General features: G+C 37.0%; 1 protein-coding gene across 7 annotated transcripts in view; it reads left to right on the forward strand.

Moving 5' to 3' along the window:
- The window catches only part of SORBS2 (sorbin and SH3 domain containing 2), a 155,493-nt gene that overhangs the window by 35,492 nt on the left and 105,413 nt on the right, over positions 1-14,588 (forward strand). For 2 of the 7 annotated variants that reach the window (XM_071807601.1, XM_071807605.1), the window contains exons 3-4: positions 5,634-5,756; positions 7,221-7,266. The exons of the other annotated variants lie outside the window; for them this stretch is intronic. The gene's annotated coding sequence lies outside the window, so the exon portion shown is untranslated. The remainder of the gene's footprint in view (positions 1-5,633; positions 5,757-7,220; positions 7,267-14,588) is intronic. 7 annotated transcript variants of the gene reach the window in all.

Below are 14,588 nucleotides of genomic sequence, written 5' to 3' on the forward strand. Positions count from 1 at the left end.
CATTAGGCTAGAGATATAGTGACCTCTTAATCTTTGAAAATGACCAACTTCAATGTGAAGTCCATATGAACTGCAGGCCAACTATCCCTGCATTTTTGTAATCATTTTTAAGTCAGTGTAACACTTTTCAAACTGAAAATGTTTATGCAAAAAAGGTGTTAGCTTTTGATCTTAGTTGAAGGATTAGTTCTCATTTGGACCAGCAGATTAGTCCAACTCACCTCACATCAAATGATGAGTAGACCTGACACAGGGTAAGGAGAAGTGACAGGGAAAGGAGATGCACCTTTTTTGTGGTGAAGGCAGGATCCTAGATTGAGTTGAACCAACTTTAGAACCGGACAACTTGTCCTCTGTAACCTTTGTAGGAAATGGCAACATGACTGTCATAGGTTCCACCCAAGCAACCATGTGAAGTTAAAACATGCAACATGAAATCTCCTTGCACCTATGCAAAATAGTTGTCTTTTATGTTTTACTATCTGGACATCTTTTCTACTTGGACATCTTCAATCTCAGAGGCTTTTTCTACACTGTGGGGCCGAGTGCTGCATGAGGTGCTTCATGGTTGGCACATGGATCTGCAGCCATAGTAGTGGGACATCCCTCATGCCTGTATTTGCACATGTCTGGACGACTTGGGGACACGGGCATTTCATGGAGAATACGCCCTGTGCTGTAGTTAAAGACACAGTAACTTGGAGGCCAGGCTTTTATCTTTTCTTGAGCTATGGGATCCTTCTCACCTGAAATAAATAATTTTCAATTAGTCTCAGAGTGTGGTGGGATTTGGTGGTTTGTGCTTGTTTGGCTTTGTGTTTTGTTGGTTTTGTTTGGGGTTTTTTGTTTGTTTTGGTTTGAGTTTTGTTTGGTTGGTTGGGTTTTTTTTTAATCCTGTTACACCCTTATATTTTATTTTTCTCTCCTGACAAAACTGTGCCTGAATCTTCCCCTGCCTGTTTTCTGCAAATTTTATGCTATTAAATTTCAAAAGTAATAATTCTTACAGTTGTTTAAGTTTTATCAGTAAAAGCTGGTTTTGCATAGTGTTACTTCTTGTGCAGTACCTTAAATACAGCTCATTTCAGTGATAAGTTTCATTAAAAAGTTATGTTACACCAGTTAACATGGTGATGAATTCTAGCATTGGAATTGGAATGACTGGGAAGGCAGGCACCTCTTCATTAGTTCTTCTGCCAAATCGAGTCCACTATTTAACTATATCTTTTTTCCTTCTGCTGGAAGTATGTTTTTCCTAAAGGACTGTGTTTAAGGAGATATGGAGCAAGCTGGTTTTATATAGGGTGCATTCATTCCTTTGTTCTCTACAGGTGGGATCTACTTCAGTGCTAATGACCTCTACTGCTTGACCTACACATAAATAAAGTTGCCAGCATAACTCCTTTCTCTATTCCAGCACAGGCAGAACAAGAGCAGTTCACAGATAAAAGCAGTCATGAGGTACGGGATTACGGGAAGTCAAAAAAAAGCACACTGGAGTGAGAAGTCCTTCAAATAAACCACATCTTCCCATATTGTTAAAGTGCCCTGGTTTTTGTGCTGTAATTCTAAATTAAGTATGATCAAAGTTATTTTGTTTAGTATGAAGTGCGTTCTTTAAGCTGCTCAGGTGAACTTGGAATGCAATAACAATATTGAAGAAAATGTGGTCTAGACAGTCGTTTTACATGACTGCACATTAAAAATTAGTAGACATATGGTAAGCAACAGGATATCTATCACACTAGGTAACAAATGATTGTCAGCTTTCCCAGTCCCCTGAGCAGAAATAAGTATCCATTTATTCTTCTGTGAGGGCAACTGTACTACCCCATGTCCTAGATTAGTTACAAGGCTGCTATTTAGTCACAAATGTGGTCGTTCTTTTACTGCTTCCTTAAGAACATAGTTTTAGCTGACTTTCACAGCAAATCATAAAATAGTTACACAAAACCTGTCCTTAGCTGTATAGTTTTTTGATATATAACTCAGTAATGCAATAGTAGGTTAGCCATTGTTTTCTTTAAAAAGTCACCACCATGCCATCCACCACCCTAAAAAGCAGAATGGGTTAAATATGTTATATAAAAAAAATACATATAGCAGTACATTTCAAGCCCCAAATTAAATATGCAGCAAAAATTGGAAAGCAAAGAGATCCAAATTACTACTTTGGTAATTTTGTACTGGAGCTTTAAAAATCAAGAGTTTTACTGGAGTATAAAATATCCATAGCTTACATGGACTTTTTAGAATCCATTACACAGATTGGGTACATCTCGAATTACTGTATTCCAGCATGTTTATTAAACATTAAAGTGCCTTAATGTGTTGACTTCATAAATCATCAGATACTGAAAATCAAAACTTTTTAGACTTGTACCGTGCATGCTGAATTTGATTATTGGTATCACTCGTAGTAGTGTTCTGCACAGATTTCCATCCTGGTGAGTTTAGAAACTTTGGATGCAATAATTAGGAAATCTGACGCGTTCTGCAGTAGGCAAAAGACTTACCGTGAGCAATGACAGAATAAAACATATACTGAAAATATATTGGTAATGTAAAACATCTGAAAGCCAACAAAGTAGAAGCAGTTTGGCAGCATTGATTTTGTTAAACCACAATATGGTACTGAAGGTAGCGAAGGGAATTCATTCAGTGTTCCTGCTTGTTTCAGTTCTGCACAGGGCAGTATCTGTACTGATTTGTATCCCATCAACTTTAGCAGATCTCAGGAACATCTAGCAAGAGGGAATAGGCCAAGAATTCAATGTGGAATCAGATCACTAGTTTTGGAGTTGTGTTTTTTTTTTTTCCTAAAGAAATACATTTTAAATAGGTGCAGTGAATCCAGCTTTTAGTCTGTGGTGCCATCTCTTGTCATTTCATGCACAAATGTCTATTTGTGTCCTATGGAGTCTTTCTTCATCTCCTGGTATTATCTGAGAATTTCAGCTTTGTTTGAATTTGCAATATCTAGCCAAAGCTTGAAAAGATATTCCAGTTGCTCCCTAATCAGAAGTTATGTTTGCTCCAGGGACAGAAGATACAGTATTTCATTTTAATTTATTTTTAAAATTTTATGTTTTAGTTTTCAACTGTCTTTGCCTAAATAGCTGATATTGGCAGTACTGTTGAAATGTGCTGTTTCTAGAATTGCTAGATGCGTGCATTAAAATAAATTAGAACTCCTGCAGGTGTCTGATGAAACAAGTTAGAATGTTTAGTTTAAACTAGTTTTAAGCACCCGTTCTTGCCAGTATTGCTTTACATAAGTGATTTAGGTTCTAATTTTTGTCTGTGAGCTCGGCTTGAGGGACCGCTGTTTACCTCTTTCTTTCTTGGTTGGCTGCTGGAAAATGTGCAAAATATACCCTCTTGGAAGGGTACAGGATCAAGTCCCCAGAATAAAAGTTCTCTCGGGCAGCACCAGAAGTCACAGAAGCATATGATGCCTCTCCCTTCACATGATATCACTATGGAGCATGTCTCAGGGGAAACTATCTAGGCAAGAATGCAAATCCCTTCTGTGCTGAGGCCACCAATTAGTGCCAATTAAAATGAAATATTTTTTTTTGGTAGCTAGGAAATAATCTGGGTACAGAAAAAATGAGTTCACAATTTGAAAAACTTGTGAATGTTTTTTAAGTAGAAAAGATATCAGTAATTATTCAAAATGAAAGGTTTTGAACCTGAGTGTAAGATGTAAAATAACAGCAAAGGAACAGCTGTGAAATGAGCTTAATAAATGACAAATACTTGTTGCAATACATTTGACTTCAGGCTGGAAAGTGTTCAAAGCAGGATGTTAACATATCTTTTGATAGAAGAGAGAGCTCCAAGCCTTGGAATGTCTTTCCTCACTGCCACTTCCAACTAGCACCACTGGCCACCCTCAATCCTGTGTGCCTGGCTTGGTTGAGTGAACCCTCCAGTCTTAACAGGAACCTTTGTACTCCTAAAGGAAATGTGAATTTTCACAAAGCTGAAATAAAGCTTCTAATTTAAAAACAAGTGTTATTTTATGGCATGTGCCATTTTTAAAGAAAAAGCAAAAATCTTTATGCAATGGTAGAAGTCTTTAAAAAGAACAAACTCCTTAATTTCCTGATTAAACAGAGCACTGGAACTTGCAAAACTTGCAAGTTAATGCTAAAATAATCATGCAAGCTCTAACATTTCTTCGTTAATTAAAAAAAAAAAAAAAAAAAAGACCATAGAATACAGGTTAGAAGGGACCACAAGGATCATCTGATCCAAACTTTCTTGGCAAAAGCACAGTTTAGACAAGATGGTCCAGCACCCTGTCCAGCTAAATCTTAAAAGCACCCAATGTTGAGGAATTCACCATGTCCCTGGGGAAATTGTTCCAATGACTGATTTTTCTCATTGTGAAAAAGTTCCCTCTTGTGTCCAGAATCTCCCCGTGAGTTGCTTGCAGCCATTACCCCTCATTTTTTTCATGTGACTACTTGTAAAAAGGGAGTCTTCATCTTCTTTGTAGCCACCCTCTGAATACTGGAACATGGTGATGAGGCCTCCTCTGAGCCTCTTTCCTCCTGTAGCAGTTTCCCAGTCATTGGATCACCTCTGGCCATTCTCTGGACCCTTTCCAGCCTGTCCACATCTTTTTTGCATAGTGGGGACCAAAACTGAACACAGGATTCCAGGTATGGCCTGACAAGCACTGAGTAGAGCAGGACAATGACTTCTTTGTCTCTGCTGGTGATGCCCTTGTTGATGCAGCCCAGTATCCTCTTGGTTTGCTTTGCTGGAGAACACTGGTGTCCCGTCCCAACAGAGCCACAATATTTCAGCCATGATCCTTATCAATGTGGTCACTCACATTAAGCTCGTTGTCCACCAGGACCCCCAGGTCTCTTTCCACAGAGCTGCTCTCCAGCTGGGTAGATCCCAGCCTCTGCTACTGGTAACAGGTAGCCAAGTAACAAACAGTGTCTCCAGTTGTAGATGTGTAATCAAGTAGAGCATATATTAAGAAATTATTTTATGTATTAATACTTAGATTTCATTTCAACCTGCACAGGGGTACTGCGTGGCTTTGGGTTATCAGTTTTGTGGTGACAGGGAGGTATCTAATGCAGTCTTCTGGAAAGTAACATGGTTTGCATAATTAACTTTCCGCTTTTAGAATTTCTCAATAGAGAAGAAACATGTTTTCCATGTTCACTTATCTTGAAACAGAATTCACACAGTGTTCTCAGAATTTTGCTTTTAAATCAAGTGTTAGGCTAAAAATTTCTCTTGATCTGCAGCAGCATCTCAAAAGCAGAGAAGTCATTAGCTTTAATTAGGATAAAATATTTATTAAGCACTGGTAGATTAATTGAGTGTCTTCAGTAATGGAGAAATTGTTTGTGGGTAATGTGCTGTAGTGATAACACACAAGACATGCATGATTGAATAAATCTAAATGGTGATTTTTCCTTGTGGCTTGTTTTTCATCTAGAGTAGAGGCTTTATTTACATAGTGTATAATTTTTACATCATTCTTAGATATCTGAATCAAAAGTTATTTTGAAGACTGTCTTGTTAAATTGATAGATTAAGGTGCCTGTAAGGCTATTGTATCTCCTCATATATTCTTAAGTATCATTTTTCACCTGTAGTATGTGCAAGCATGGGGAAATTGGTGAGATGAGAAGGGGTTTGCCCGTGAAGAGCTAGTGCACTGCATCTTTAGCGTCCGAGTCTGTGATAATGAAACAAACAAAAAGCATCTAAGAAACCAGGTAAGAAAACTAAATATGAATTATAGCCTGGGCTTTTTGTAATATAGCCTATTGGCAAAATTCTGTCCCTTGCCATTGAGACATTGTTGATTTACTAGAAATCAGTCACTATGGAGAATGAAACTTGGTTCTTTAACTTGAACATGCAACCTTGAACGTTTACAACAAACACTGTTGTTGTCTTACTGAGGGCTGAACCATCACTGTCACTCAGAATTGTCTCATTTTCTAGCTACAATGCTTTATTGCATGTTTAGCAGAGACAGATAAAATCCAGTGTAAACATACAAGATGGTATGGATAAGCTGAATGGAGGAAATGCTTCAGCCAGCAGTGGCCTGAGCTGTATGTCATTCTCTAGATGGATGCCAAAGCTTTACCTATGTTACAAAATTTCAGAAGGAAAAATTACAATCAATTTTTTGTGTTTAGTATTAGTTCTAGAATAGTATCTCTAGATTCATAACAGCGAGCAATGACCATAGGCCAATCTGACTTCATTTTAAAAAGAAATTTCAAAAATAGGGCTGGACCTTTTCCAAAACCCAAGAAGCACTGCTTCTGTGCTTAGTCTCCAAACACCAACTAAATTATCTTTGCAAACTAATGAAGATACAATTAAGCATTTCTAGCCTGTGGTATCCCCTTCAAATCTTTAAATGTAAATGGAATTTGATGGGAATTAGAGCAACTATTTTCTGAGTATATTTTTCCAATAGTGCTTGCTGTACTACTGAAGCTATAGAAAGCAGTTGTTTCTGTCCCTGTGAGATTGTTGAGGAGCAGTAGAAGGAGAAAGCTATTTGAGAGTGGACTGATGGCTGTGAGTGCAGCATGTTGATGGCATTTCGGTTTCTAATCTCTCAGTCATTCTTCGAAAGGTAATGGGGTAATTTCGTCTATGCTAGTGAAGTGATGAGTTTGAAAACTAGAAGATCCACATATGAAAGACACTGAAGTGCCAGCTGTTAAGATCTTCTCTGGATAACATCTATGTTTTTCAACAACCCACACTGGTTAGGGCTGGTGACTCCAACAGCAGCCCTGTTCAGCATTTGAGTAACAAGTGAGAGGAAACTTCAGTTTTTCGTATTTAATAAGGGCACTGTAAGTGCTATCTTTGGATGGACCAATGCGTACAAATCCATACATGTTTTCTCACTAAGTGCTTTGTGTGGTCTGTTTGTGACAGCAGCCTGGCTGTTTGCATCCATATTCCCCAAACAGATGCAGTCTGATAACTTGATTTAGCACAAGTACAGGCACAATATTAGCACACAAGGTGATGTAAGCAAGTCAGAATAAAAGTGCTTAGCGCTGTTACATCACTGAGGATTTTTATGTTCACTAGGTGTTCGCAGATGCTCAAGAAACCCCAACCCAAGTTTTTGCTGTAGTGCTTTTCATCCTCTTCTGTCTGATTCCTGAGTGCTTAATTGTATTAACTTTCTTCTACTACACCAGGCTTTGGACATTAAGACCTCCTCAGAACTAAACCTGGACAAATAAGGTAATTGCTAAAAAAAATGGGTGTGGGAAATTTTTTGTGGCTGTTGAAAGAAAGGTATTTCCAAAAAGTGTTCCCTCACAGGATGAGAATGTTTTTCTTAAGTTTTATACAAATATTATTCTACTTGGCAAACTCTACCTGAGATACAGCAAATGCATGCTTTCTAACTTAGTGGTGATGCCACTCAAAACAGGGGTTGGGAGTTTGTCTGGGAGACAAACCAAGAAAGTACAGAACTGTATGAGTGCCGGTAGTCGTGGTAGAGATTTGTGTGTGGAAATTTTCTTTATATTTGGGGATAGTATTTGGGTAATACAAAACAGCAGGTACTCAGAAGCTTCACACCTCCTCCAAGCCAAGGCAAATATTTCATGGTTCCTGGCGTCATGTACTGTACTTTTATAGCCAAAACTTGAATATGAGTGCACAAACAGAAATGTATTGTTACTCTGTCAGTGGTTTAAGTTCAGTTAAAACAGGTCAGTGCAAAACCTGTTGCTTTTTACTAGTAATGGCAAGAATTTTATTTACTGGGCTAGTCTGGACCTGGCAAGACAGGCATAGAAATTTGAAGTTTCCTATGGGTTATCTACTATCTTCAGTTTTGGGATGAAGGACCTATTAGGAGATGCCTCAAATTTCTTGAGTGCATCTGGAAGCTACTCCTTTGAAGTTGCTGTCTGCCTAGTGCTATATATAACCAGATTCCCTGCCCTTTCCTGTTTGACAAAGGGAATCTCATGAGAGATTTTCTGTGTCAATTATGTATGTTACCGATTTCCTAATTCCTTCTTGTGAACGTTTGGTTATGAGGCCTCCAGTTCTCTCAGTAGTTTTAGAAACAGTTCATTTCTAATTAACCTTTCAATTGAAACTTATTATTTTTATAGCAAACTTGAGATTGCTGTTCAGGACAGTAATTCCGAGGAAATCTTAGTTACAGACCTTATATACATACTTTATGGCATCCTGTAAGTCAGCTTTAATTTGCATTGATCTTTAAAGAGAATCTACAGTTTTTACCAAGGAGAAAAAACATACACAGTACGATCCAAAAGATACTTTTAAGCAGAATCATGTAGAGATAAATAACACTGAGACTGTTGTTGTGATTAAAGTATCCTTTAGTAGATAATAAGTGTTGTTTCCCCATTAAAAATAAAACAAACAAACAAAACAAACACAACACAACACCAACAACAAAAAAACACACATAAAAAACCAAACCAAACCAAAACAAAACCAAAACAACAAAACACAACCACAACTGGAACTGCCGTCTGTCAAAGAAATGGCTGAGTAAAATTAAGAGGAAATTCTTTTCCACATTTGTGAACATACTTTTCTCTCTTCTATATGTTAAAATCTGTGTTAAAGTTTCTGACATTGCAGCCTTAGAACAGAAAAATATGAGAACTAAGGCCTCTGTAAAACTGAAAGGGGACTTGTCAATTTTTTCTGCAAGAATGTCTTTTACGTTAGAAATATATACTGAATATCATCACTACCCGACAGCTGCTACTTAAAAACTCAACACTAAGGACAGCTGCTGAACCATTCACGCTCTGTAGATTGAATTGGAATAAGCATGACTGATGAGCATCAGAGAATGATAGCTGGAAGGCAAAATTCATGACAGCTGGGCCAGTGAATATAAAGACACTGGTGCTTAGTGTTCTGCAAAGACCAGCACTTGAGGTCCTGGTGAGTAGATAGGGAGCATAGAAGTGTACAGAATGTTTGTCGAGGATGCATTTGCAAACATGGCCTGTAATTATATGCACAATTATATGCACCATTTCATGTATGTGATACTCATTGCATACATAACTTGTGGCATGTTGGGCCTCATGTTTACCCAAGTACAGAATTTACGTATGACTTTTCTTTGTGTCTATGCAAATTTTATCAGTTACTTTCACATACAATTACCTAAAAACAGTGAAGGCACATTATTGTATGTAGCAGGGTGTACTCATCTATGGGCTGGGTCAAGATTGTCCCAAAATCATGCCCAACTATTACAACCTGGGAAGGACATATGTTTTGGTTATGAAAGAAATTATTGGACAAAATATTTGGTGTAGTCAAACCATAACATTTTAAATTATTTTTTTTCTCAGTTCCTGTGTATTCCAGAAAGATTCTCTCAGATACTGCATTGTTTTAAAGCAGATTCTTCAACTAGGTATTGGCAATATTCTGTACAACTCAATGTGGCTAATGAAGCACTGCATGCTACCTTCGGGGCTATAGATATGGCTTGGCATAAAAATATGACCTTGACATGCTTTGGGCTGCACAGTGAACTAGTTGATAAGAAACTACTGCAGTTTGTAATTCTGCATAGTTGCAGAGACATTATGTTCCCAAACACAAAAAGAAATTAAAGCTGAAGAGTAAAGTGACTTATTACACTTTAAATGTCCAAGTAAACTGTGCATTTCCATTTGCTACTGTACAAAATACACTTTATTGGCAAGTCACATATAAATTGAGATGATCAGACAGTCCTTTCAAGTGATGAATGGAATAGAGGCAATCATATGCTAGATATTCTAGTAAGATTTGATTCTGGCAAGACAGTTCAGCTGAAATGTCTTTTGTGGTATAACTTCCTGGTAATCTCAAAAGGAGGTTGGGGAAAAGAGCAACTTTGATGTTAAAAATTGAAGCCTGTATCTGTCATAGTTTTGTTCATAACTTAAACAATGGGAACAACTCTGGAGTGAAATGGCTGACATTGTAAAATTTTAAAACTGCTTGACACGGTCTTTTTACAAGTTCAGTTCTTAGATACTTTTGCAAATCATATGGATAGTATCATCATTTCTTTCTCCAGTCTTCTTTCTGTCTTAGATAAGTCTTGATGTGTGGTACCCCCCTTTTGTAACAATCTGGTTTTTCCAATTTGTGATTTCTTTCACTCTTCAGCAAACTTTTTGGTCCTCCTCCTCTCCCTGAGATTTTTTTTCTACAAAAAGCTACTGAAAGCAATTCTCACTTACTCTTTTCACCACTTCACTAGATGACCTATTACTTGGTCATTTTTCACCACTTTTGTCTCTCAGCAGTTTAGAGGCAGAAGAAATGTTAATCCTGAGTTCAATTGTCCCATGAGATTCAATTGTTCTCATCTGAGTTGGAACTATCAAGTGTTAGCAATTGTGTGTTGTCTGTGGTCTGGAAGGTATGTGACATGTTAACTCATTCTGTGCTGTAAAAGTGTTAAAAGCTCAATTAAAGTTCATAATTGTATCCAGAGATCTCCTTAAGGCAACGGGAGAGTTTTGTTTCTTTTCTCCAATACTATGCTACATGTGGCTTTATCTTCTGAATAAAAATACCATGTACGCTGTAATGTGTAAATCATGACCGTACTCTTGATCTTTCAGGCAAGTCTGGTATTGGCATGCTCTGTATAAATTTATTATACTACTTAGATGCACATTTCCCTTGGGAAATGTTTGTGAATGTTTTAGATACTTAGAATTGAAGGGTGCACGTAGATGCTGCAGTCAAATAGTTAACTACCAGGAATATTGCATATGGTTGTTAAATACTAACTAGTTTCATTTGTGCTTTTTAAGGAGACTAGATTCAAAACCCTAAGATGAAATCTCATTATCAATCTATGGAATCATCCAATAGAGTTTGTTTACATTCCTACACATTTAGGCGTTTGCTCTGTATGGAGAGAGATGCATCATTTCCCCTGGCTTCAAAAAGTCATGTGCAAGAAGATGGGTGAGCTGGGGATTTTGTTTCAAAAACACTTGTCCAAGCTCATAACTTGGCCTTTGATTCTATGGTCTTAGTAAATAACTCATCTAGACATTGAACATCTGCATTTTTAGCCTTAACAAAAAATGTAAATAAAGAGAAGAAGGCGCTCTACAATTTAGCTGTAATGCATTTGCATGCTTTTTCCTCTTAGGTCGCTCTGACTGTTTGGAGTACAGAGGTATTCTTCCCTGTATGACAGCCCAAACTGCCTCCAAAATGTTACAGAGCCAGGGTCCAAGTCAGTGCTGTCATAATTTATTTCGTTATAGAAATCCAACATCTGCTGCATTCTATAGGGAACCTACATGGGACAGTGAGCTTAAAACTTCAGAAATTCCTTAACGGCCTATAGAAGAAAAGTATCTGTGCAATGTGACTTCATCTACCTGAACACAAACAGACAATGTGTAAACACGGCACCATTCCTTTAGCTAGTAAGGTATGTTTGGGTACAATGTTGGAGCTATCCTACTTTTAGTATTATCTTTAGTGCTGTAGTATGCTTTAGGAGCCTGGCAGTTTGGAGTGACACCAGCTTGAGGTTTCTGTGCCATGGCAATTGTATGTTACAAACATACACTTAGCTGGATACACTAAACTCAGGAGTACAAGTGACGTGGAATCTCAGTCCGAAGATTGTATCCCAGTTCTGTTGTTTCTGTACTTAAGTGTTTGGCTTCCCTGGGAATTCTGCAAGAAATTGGGTAGCAGCTGTTCACACTCACACGTGCATGTCTTGTTAAAGAGAATTTACTTGTGCATGCTGTCTCATTAACAGACAGCACTGTATCTCTGTTACTGTTACTAAAAGTTTAGTCAAATATTTGTCTGTTTACTCTTGTTGGCTGTTGGGTTCTGAATTTGATCTTATTCAGCACAAGTTTTTCAGTGGTCTGTGTATTTGTTCTCCTTGGTTTCTCTCACAAGCATATCTCGTATTCATGACATCAATGAGTTATAGAAAGCAGTACCAAAAGAAGACATATAATAGCTCAAGCCACCTCCCTCGTAATTTAAAAGCCGACACACAAGAAATTATCCCATTCTTAACTTTATAGATAAGTATTTGTTTTCCTTTTTAAAAACAAACAATCCTTTTTGCTTTGATTTATCTTATTTGAGTAGCTAGTGGAATGTTTGTATGCAATGCAAAAATACTAATTATGCAGAATGAGCTGTGTTTATGTGCATTGTTCCGACAAATACTATACACAGCACATGATGCCATCATCTTGTTCTCTCAAGGGCTTGAGTTTTCCATCATCTATATTTTATAAGTGTTGTTACTTAACCTAGGGTAAACAGGGGAGTGAGGGGTCTGCTCATCTCATGAAATGTATACTACTAACATTTTTTTCAATTTGAAATAGTAATCAACATATTGTTAAGTGTCTATAGAGCATGCCATTTAAATGTATAATGAGCAATTCCTATATGTAAGATAGGAAGGACAAATTAAAAGGCTGGATAAAAGTGAATGTATCAAAAAAAAATCTAACATTTGGAATTCATCAAAGGCAGAGAATATTAATCCTTAGCAAGCAATCCCTGTTCAGCTCTGCAGTTTTGTCATCTTGTCATTGATGTTGTGGATTTCTTGGTATTGCAGATACTTTGTGTGTGAAATAAGGTGGGGGGAGGGTCTGAAGAAAATGATCTTCTCTTTCTTTACTTTTTTTTTTTTCTTGTCAGCTCTTCAAATGAGCCAGGCACCCTCACCTACATCTGCTGTCTTCCTATTACCATAAATACAACCTTTGATGTACTTTATAAAGAGAGAAGTGAAGCAGAACCATGCAAACCATTAGCAAAGGGGTTTGTGTTTGAGAGCCTTTGGGAAAAACAATACTAATAAAAGATTCTACATAGTATTTGGTATAGTTTTCCTTTATTTTCTTGTGTATGTATGTTAAATGCTTCATTTCTAAAACTACTTAGTAGTAGTTTGTTGTCAGCAGAGAATAACTATAAACACATAAATAGCTTACAATATGCATGGTATCTGGCTGCAGAAACCATGTATTAGGCTGTGCTAAATGTTTAATAGTATTAAAATAAATTGCTAACTTTTTAGTGCATAACACTTTTATTACTGTCAGAGGAAGATTGTCACACACTTCTGAATTCAGAGGTGCATCAGGCTTGTTTTAGGTTTTATAATTGCTTCTATTTTGCAATAAATGCAAACTGTTTTTCAATATTAACATAATTTAATCTTTACCATAAGGCATGATCAGTAATGCAGTATCAAACAGTAACTGCCAGTGTCTTAAATTATTATTCTTTTTATTCAACTTGACAGCTAATTTGCAAGCTCCCTCCCCCCACCCCATGTGATGCCACAACTTTTAATATTCTGATGGCTGAATCCTCTGACACCAGCTGGAAATACAGATTTAATATGATATCAACAGGATTCTTTTACATAAGCAACCATATTCAGTATATTCGAGGTCAAAGATATAAATGAGTGTTCATTTAATGCAAACGGGGGGGGGAAGGTAAACAAAAAATAGTCTTCTGTTTTCCACTGGGAATTTCTGTAAGTATGACCAATTAGGTATGTAGGGAAATCTGACTTTATAGTTTCCCACCTAATAGGGCTGCCCCTTTGTAACCACATACCAGACAAGAAGGCTTTGGATGCTTTTACTATATAAAGATATGTTCACGTCAAGAAGTTTGACTGACATTTTTGTAAACCAAAATATTGTTTATTCTTAGAAGAGAAAAAACATCTTGTGGCTAGATATGGAAAAAATATTTGGAGTGGACATTTTTGGAATGAGTTAAGTAAAAGAAATAGTGTACATAAAATGCTTGACGAAGCAGAAAGTATAAAAATATCCCTGAACTTGCTCCATTGCAAAAGTGCAGAATTAAAGCTGATTTTCCAGTTCCTACAGTAGCCAAAAAATTGTTTAGGCTGCTTTCAAGATAAGCTAACTTCACTCAGTTAATTGTGTGCAAGAATAAAATTTCTGTGTTTTAATATGCAAAATAAGAGCTAGAAATCTCTTTAACAAGAGGGTTTTTTCTTAGCCCTAAATCTAATAGATTTCTACAGTGCATGCTTACTTTTAGCTTGGGAATAATATCATCCTTATACAGAAAAACATGCTTATATCTCACAGAAGACCACAGATTTTCTAAGCATATATTAAGGACTTTGAGTCAGAGCCCTAATAGTTTTAAGTGAGAAAGCTAGGAGTGGAAACCTGCTACAGGTCTGATATTAGCCAGTATTGCATCTTTAGGTATTTGAATCAGAAAACTGAATTCCTCCACAGTATGCACAGTATCCTTGTCTACTTAATACACCATCCGTAACAGGGAATATATCAACACAGTGGTTAATAGAAAAAAAAATTATCTGAAGGCAGTAGTTCTTTTTCACTTTGACTTTCTAAATTTCTCAGCTTCATGCAGGTTGTCTCATATTAGCAAGCTGTTGTCATATGGAACAATTATTTGACTCTAAGCTTTTTTAATCAGGCTAAAATTGACAAGTAGGCAGTTCTTAGGCTGCTAATTCT

The sequence above is a fragment of the Patagioenas fasciata genome, chromosome 4 (genome assembly GCF_037038585.1).
Source record: "Patagioenas fasciata isolate bPatFas1 chromosome 4, bPatFas1.hap1, whole genome shotgun sequence".
Lineage (NCBI taxonomy): Eukaryota > Metazoa > Chordata > Aves > Columbiformes > Columbidae > Patagioenas > Patagioenas fasciata.